The sequence below is a fragment of the Mus caroli genome, chromosome 2, assembly GCF_900094665.2.
Source record: "Mus caroli chromosome 2, CAROLI_EIJ_v1.1, whole genome shotgun sequence".
Classification (NCBI taxonomy): domain Eukaryota; kingdom Metazoa; phylum Chordata; class Mammalia; order Rodentia; family Muridae; genus Mus; species Mus caroli.
In genome coordinates, this window is record NC_034571.1 from 158,905,061 (window position 1) to 158,913,160 (window position 8,100).

General features: G+C 43.4%; 1 protein-coding gene across 3 annotated transcripts in view; it reads right to left on the reverse strand.

The window, feature by feature from the left end:
* Stau1 (staufen double-stranded RNA binding protein 1) overlaps nucleotides 1–8,100 on the reverse strand; it is a 47,038-nt gene that overhangs the window by 27,583 nt on the left and 11,355 nt on the right. The window lies entirely within an intron of this gene.

Consider the following 8,100-nt stretch of genomic DNA (forward strand, 5'->3'; position numbering starts at 1 on the left):
AATAAATAAATCTTTAAAAAAAAAAAAATAAGGTACACTGTAAGAGGAAGACACCAATTATCAAACTCTGCCTGTCCACCACTGTCCCTCAGTGACACAAGATTGGGGGGGGGGGGAATAACAAGACTATTTGAGAAGCTTTAAATTCTCATATGAGCAACACTAAAATTCACCAGGCAAGAGGCTAGGGATGAAAGTCTAATAAAGATGCACCTGCTGAGCTTAACAGAGCACTCTAGATGTAGTCCTAGGCCCAGCCAAAAATAAGATAAAATTTTAAATAATCAAAGACACCAAGCAGTACTGATTTGCCAGTTTTTCTTTATCACTTGCTAACATAACCCTAGATGTCATGTTAGGAGAGAATGGGAGGCAGTGGTTCTCAAGAGAACAGCTTCCTTCCTCCAGGACCATCTGCCAATGTGGAGTTTTTTCCAGTTGCCACATGTGGACAATGCAGAGGGGCCTTATATATCTAGAAAACAGAGGAACCAGGGCCACCAGAACAAACATCACAGTTGTAAATGTGGAAATGCACCATGTACTCAGTCGCTCAGAGAGCAAAGCTCTCCACTAATTGGCATGTCACGTTCAAAGCAGCCCTAGGGACCATGAAATTCCAACTGCTACTTCTGAGTACGAGTACAGCTAAAAATCTTCCAGACAAGACGCCTCCTTTCAGGATTGCTTCTTACCATGGATGTGAGGGCCTCATGAGAAATCAAACTGTGTGTCACTCAAAAATAGAGTGCGACGGCTGAAAGCATGAACACAGGAATCCTCAGGCCGCACTGGACCCCTCTGCATGTTAGGGTCGACATCTCCTCTGTCCTCTAGCACACGCTACTTTAGAGTCCAGTTCAAGGGAATATACTGGCCTTCCTCTCAGGCTGCCATTTACTGACACAGAAGCACAACAGAGAGGATTGAGATGGGGGGGGGGGGGCAGGAGGACGACTAAAAGCACCTAGGCATAGCTTGCTGACACAAGAGTCTATAAAAACTGCCAGGTGTAGTGGACACACCTTTACCCTGAGCACTGGGCTGGCAGAGGCAGGAGGATCTCTCTTCAAGGCCATTCTGGTCATGATGGGCTTCTGGGTCAGCCAGGGCTACATAGAGACTCTGTCTCAAAAAAACAAAAATAATAAAGTCTCAAGCAGCCTTACTGAGCAAAAAAACTGACACATGCCCATACTTTCAGGGTGTGGTGGTGCACACCTTTAATCCCAGCACTCGGGAGGCAGAGGCAGGCGGATTTCTGAGTTCGAGCCCAGCCTGGTCTACAGAGTGAGTTCCAGGACAGCCAGGGCCACACAGAGAAACCCTGTCTTGAAATTTTAAATAAATAAATAAATAAATAAATAAATAAATAAATAAATAAATTGTACACATACACACACAATAAAAACAAAAGCAGAGACCCACCTTGACTGGGCTAAGTGTAAATGTGTTCCTCACTCAGCGGTAAATCCAGAAAATCCTGGTGACACTGAGGACTCTTGAACAATTCAATACACAAGGAGACAGGGTCCTCAGGCAGCCAGAATTATCTGGCTTTCTTACTGACAAATACAATTTCAAAGTCTTACCAGTATACAACTTAAGGACTTTTGTCTTGGTTTGGCAGGTTGTTTGTTTGCTTTTATTTTTTTGTTTTTTGTTGTTTGAGACAGGTCTTCTCTGTGTATCTCTGGCTGTCCTGGAGCTTGTTCTGTAGACCAGGCTGGCCTCCAATTCACAGAGGTCAGCCTGCCTCTGCTTCCTGAGTGTTGGGATAAAGGTCTTCATTACCACACCAGGCTCTTGTTTTGTTTGTTGAAACAAAGACTCACTATATAGTCAAGGCTTGTCTTGTAATGATCCTGCCTTCAGGATCAGATAAGCACTTATAAATAATTAGCAGAGTGTGTGTGTGTGTGTGTGTGTACTCGTGCATGTGTGCACATGGGCTCCAGGAATACATATACAATGGCACGTATGTTGGGGTCAGGGGGTTAACTTGCAAAAATGGATTCTCTCTTTCTATCATGGGATTCAGGAACTGAAATCAGGTCACCAGGCTTACCCAGTAAGCACTTTTTTTTTTAAAGATTTATTTATTATTATATCTAAGTACACTGTAGCTGTCTTCAGATGCATGGGAAGAGGGCGCCAGGTCTCATTATGGATGGTTGTGAGCCACCATGTGGTTGCTGGGATTTGAACTCAGGACCTTCAGAAGAGCAGTTGGTGCTCTTAACCACTGAGCCATCTTACTTACCCATGAGAAGACTTCTAATTAATTTTTCACTAATTAATGTAAGATAATATAGTATCTGTTTCTGTATAATCAACATATCACTGCCCTTTGTAGAAGTGATCTCAATTCTACAGAAATGTTTTATTTTATTTTTAATTATATGTGTGTATATGTCTACATGTGAATATGTGCACCTGAGTGCAGGTGATCACAAAAGCCAAAAGAGCATCAGATCCGTTAGAGCTAGAACTGTGGGTGATGGTGAGCTACCAGCCTTGCTGAGAACTAAATTTAGGTCCTCTGGAAGCACAGGAAAAGCTCTTAACCACTATGCCATATTTCTAACCCAAGACCATTTTCTGAGACATTTTTTTTTAGTTGCAATTCAGTTTTCTGAGAGTAAAACTCACCTCTCACTGTTGCTTTCCCCTCCCCTCCCAGGAAACAATCCTTGGACTTCAACATAATTCACACACCTGTAGTAAGGAAAGCCATGAGCACACATGTGTGTCAATGCACCTTATACAATAATTTCCAAAATGACGCCTTTAAGATCAATGTCAAGCCAGTGCTCCAGAGCAGTTCTGAATATATACATAACTGTACGAGAAAGAAATGTAACCAAACAACTGTAAAACATTCCACTCTGTACCTGAATATGGTCCCCTATCACATTTGCCCAGAATCAAGTAGACATAAAGGATTCTTCGGCACACAAATATGTATAACTGCTGAGTGGCCTGCTATAAAACAAAACCAAACCAAACAAAAAACCTTCCTTGGGGCAGGAGCAGTAGCTCTCAACACCCTTCCCTTTACTATAGTTCCTCATATTGTGGTGACTCCCAACCACAAAATTATTTCATTGCTACTTTATAACTGATTTTACTGCTGTTATGAATTATAGTGTAAATAAAGATCTGTGTTCTCCGTTAGGTGACTCTGTGAAAGGGTCATTTGACCCCCAAAGTGGTCAAAACCCACAGGCTGAAAATCCGATGTCTAGAAATGACTCAGTAGTTTGGAGCTCTTACAGAGGACCCAGGTTAGATTTTTAGCACCCACATGGTATCTTACAACCATCCATAACTCTGGTTTCAGGAGATCTAATACGCTCCTCTGGCCTCCATGGGGATCAGGTAAGATGTGGTACACACACATACACAAAGGCAAAACACTCATACGTATAAAATAAATGCATCTAAATAAAAATACACTTCCTAAACAAGAACTTCATCAGTAATTGTTCCCCCTCAGAAAAATCATCACACCAAACAAAAGTTTAAAAAAAAAAAAAAATTGAATTCCAAGACCAGGCATGGTAGTACACACCCTTAATCCCAGCACTCAGGAGGCAGAGGCAGGAGAATCTCCGTGAATTCTAGGCCTACCAAGACTACACAGAGAGACTCTTGTCTTTTTAAAAAAAAAAAAAAAAATGTTTAATACCAATAGCCTACCTACCCATAAGTCTCATTTTCTTTTCTATCCCTAAAACCTTACCATGCTCTTATTTCCCCTCCCCTACAAGTTTTAAAAATAAATTCCGGCTGGCAAGATGGCTCAGTGGTTAAAATCTTCCGGAGGTCCTGAGTTCAAATCCCAGCAACCACATGGTGGCTCACAACCACCCATAATGAGATCTGACACCCTCTTCTGGTGCATCTGGGTTTTTTGTTTTGTTTTTAATTAGGTATTTTCCTCATTTATATTTCCAATGCTATCCCAAAAGTCCCCCATACCCTCCCCCCCACTGCCCTACCCCCCCCACTCCCACTTTTTGGCCCTGGAGTTCCCCTGTACTGGGGCATATAAAGTTTGCAAGTCCAATGGGCCTCTCTTTCCAGTGATGGCCGACTAGGCCATCTTTTGATACATATGCAGCTAGAGTCAAGAGCTCCGGGGTATTGGTTAGTTCATAATGTTGTTCCACCTATAGGGTTGCAGATCCCTTTAGCTCCTTGGGTACTTTCTTTACCTCCTCCATTGGGGGTCCTGTGATCCATCCAATAGCTGACTGTGAGCATCCACTTCTGTGTTTGCTAGGCCCCGGCATAGTCTCACAAGAGACAGCTATATCAGGGTCCTTTCAGCAAAATCTTGCTAGTGTATGCAAAGGTGTCTTCTGGTGCATCTGAAGACAGCTATAGTATACTAATGAATAATAATAAATCTTTTTTAAAAAATGAATTCAACAGTCCTAAAAGGGGCTGTGCAGCTGTCAAGGGAAGGAGGCAACCAACAGCCCCACCCAGCCGTAAAGTCTAAGAACGACAGTAATGACCAACATGGCAAGCTATCCCTCAAAGTGTAATGGTGGCACTCACACCTTAAAGGTAACCAATAGCTCTCTTATGAGACTTAAAAACAATAGAAGCCGGGAGTGATGGCACATGCTTTTAATCCCAGCACTCGGGAGGCAGAGGCAGGCGGCTTTCTGAGTTTGAGGCCAGCCTGGTCTACAAAGTGAGTTCCAGGACAGCCAGGGCCACACAGAGAAACCCTGTCTTGAAACAAACAAACAAACAAACAAAAAACAACAGGAGTGAGATCATGCCTCATACTGGAAACTTTTTAGCAAACTACCCGAGGCTACTGAGTCCTTGGATCTTGGATGAGAACTTACAACTGCCACTTTACTAGACCAGCGTAATCCCTGACTGCACTCCAAACACCCAAAACCAAGTGTAGACCCCAGTCCTCACCAGAGAAGCTTCTTGCAACAGAGCCCATAACAGAAACTGTAATTGGTGAAATGCATAGAAGCACTGTCAGGGGTAGGTATCCAACAGTTGATGCATCTCAACACAACTTCAGCCCTGGATCTATGGCTCAGGGAACACCACAGTAGAAAAGAGGGTATAAAGATTTAAGAGCCACAGAATCAGGAAGTCTGCTGTGAAAGCGTCTCCTAGAAATGACAGGGAAGCCACACTCACAATGCCTCAACTACGTGGATACCTAAGGAAGACCGCCCAATAGACAAGGTAACATGGAAGAAAGACTGTCATACAGCACCCATAAACAAAGGACCGCAAGGAACAATGCTGAGAGCAGAAGCAGTCTTTCCCAGGGATGAGCCCCTCTCATTGGCTATCAAACACTAAGAGGTCAGCCCTGGACAGGTGTGTCAGCAGGGTGTGGGGAGTGTATCTCTGTGTGTGTGTGTGTGTGTGTGTGTGTGTGTGTGTGTGTCTCATGTATCAATATCAAAGAAAAAGAGGCCATGAATTTGAGTGAGTGGTGGGTAGACATGGAAGGGACTGGAGGAAGAAAAGGGAAATGAACAAGTGGGGAAATGACATAATTATATTTTATAAAAATAAGTTCAGGGGGCTGGTGAGATGGCTCAGCGGTTAAGAGCGCTGACTGCTCTTCCAAAGGTCCTGAGTTCAAATCCAAGCAACCACATGGTGGCTCACAACCATCCATAACGAAATCTGATGTCCTCTTCTGGAGTGTCTGGAGACAGCTACAGTGTATATAATAAATAAATAAATATTTAAAAAAATAAATTCAAATATTTTCATTTGTGCAGGTATAGAGGCACATGCATGTATATATGTTTGTGTGTATTTAAGCATAAATAGGGAGGAGGACAACCTCAGATGTTTCATCTACCTGATATGAAATGACAGGTCTCTCACTCACCAAAAGGGCAAGGCTCCTCAGCCAGGAAACCCCAAGCAGCTGTCTCCCTCCAAGCAGCAAGCCCAGCTCAGTGAGGGTAAAACCCAAACCCTCACGCTGCATGCCAAGCCCTCTACTCAACCGAGCTATCACCACAGCCTTGCTATTTTTAAATAAAATGCATTTTTATTGTGTGTGAGAGCGAGAACATATATGTGCATGTGTTTGTGTGTATGTGAGAGAACACACATGGAGAGAAGGAGAGAGAGGCAGGGGAGAGGGAGGGAGGAGGGGAAGGGACATGGACAGAGACAGAGAGAGCAAGAACACATGCATGGCGTAAGTATGGAGGTCAGAGGGCAACTTGCAGGAGTAAGTTCTCTCCCTCCAGGGTTCCCTATCAAATAAGCCTTCTTGACAGACAGCAAATGTATTATTACATCAAACTTTTAAAACCACAGGAATTTTCTAACCCACCAGAACATGCAGCTATTTGTAATCTGTTAGCAATTTCTGAAAATTGCACTCCATAATATACTACCAAGGAATGGAGTTCCACATCAAAGTTCACCTGCTTTTAATTCAGAAAATGAATGTGTGAGCAGGCACCATCTAACTAGAAACACACTGACCACGGCCCTCACATACAGCAGCTTTCCAGCTCAGCTACCAGAAGCCAGCCTTGCCATTCAGCAGCCCCCAGCAACGTCCAGCCATGACAAGCTTCTAAGTGAGGTTTTCAACTCAACTCCAAGCTCAAGCAAGTGTCCGATACTTAGAATTAATGTCTCTGCCTCAGATTCCCCAAAGCACATTACAGGAAACTTAACAAAGCCTCAATTTCAGCAGTAAACAAAATCATACTAAGGGAATCCTGAGGCCTGGTAGCATAATATTTCAGAAAGAAATATATTATATTTCAGACTCAGTTTTAAAATGTATCCACTGAGTTTTGTATAAATCTTGTGATTTCTTTATGCTTTAGTTTCCTCACAACATACCCCTCCCCGCTACATAGTCTGCTGTCAAATCATTGCTCTCTCTCAAAGGAGGCAGGGCACTCAGAGCCAATGACCTGAGTCCAATACTGAGGTTCCATAAGGCAGAAGAACCGGTTCCCACAAGTTGTCCTCTGACCTCCACATACACACTACAACATATATACTTATACACACAACATAAAAGCACTAAGTTAAATGAAAAACTACATCTTTATTATAATTTATATTCCTTTATATACACCAGAAGGTGGATGTTGGATCCCCTGGAATGGATGATTAAACAAACAAACAAACAAACAAACAAACAAACCCCTTCCCTCAGAGCTCTGGCCAGCAGTGCTTTTTTAGCTCCTCCAGGCAAACTCCTAGCAAGCATACCTCAGAGTGCCCTGGACTTTGCAGCCCAGCCTGAAATCCTAAACACTGCAGGAGTTGTCTGATCACAAGCTGTGGGGCCTGGGCTTCAACTCCAGCTCTACTCGCCCTAGCACAGGAGACAATGTAAAATGAGCCAAGTCTGGCAGAAGGTTAACAAAGGCAATCTAAAAAAAAAAAAAAAAATCAAACAGCAAACACGGGGGTGGAGAGATGACTCAGAGCAGTGGCTGTTTTGCAGAGGACCCAGGTTCCACTCCCATCTACCACAAGGCAGCTCACAACTGGCCATAATTACAGTTCCAGGGGATCTGACGCCCTCCTCTGTCCTCACCAGGTACAGCATGCACATGATGCAGACAAACACCCACACACATAAACTTTTTGTAACTTAAAAAGAAAAAGCCAGATGTAGTAGCAGAGGCAGGTGGATCTCTGAGTTTGAAGCCAGCCTGGTCTACAGAATGAATTCCAGCACAGCCAAGGCTACACAATGAAACCCTGTCTAGGGGCTGGTGAGATGGCTCAGCGGGTAAGAGAACCCAACTGCTCTTCTAAAGGTCCTGAGTTCAAATCCCAGCAACCACATGGTGACTCACAACCATCCATAAGGAGATCTGAATCCCTCTTCTGGAGTGTCTGAAGACAGCTACAGTGTACTTACATATAATAAATAAATACATCTTTAAAAAAAAAAAAAAAAGAAAGAAACCCTGTCTAGAAAAAAACAAAAAACAGAGCAAGATACAAAAGTTCTTGTGCGGGGCTGGTGAGATGGCTCAGTGGGTAAGAGCACCCGACTGCTCTTCCGAAGGTCCAGAGTTCAAATCCCAGCAACCACATGGTGGCTCA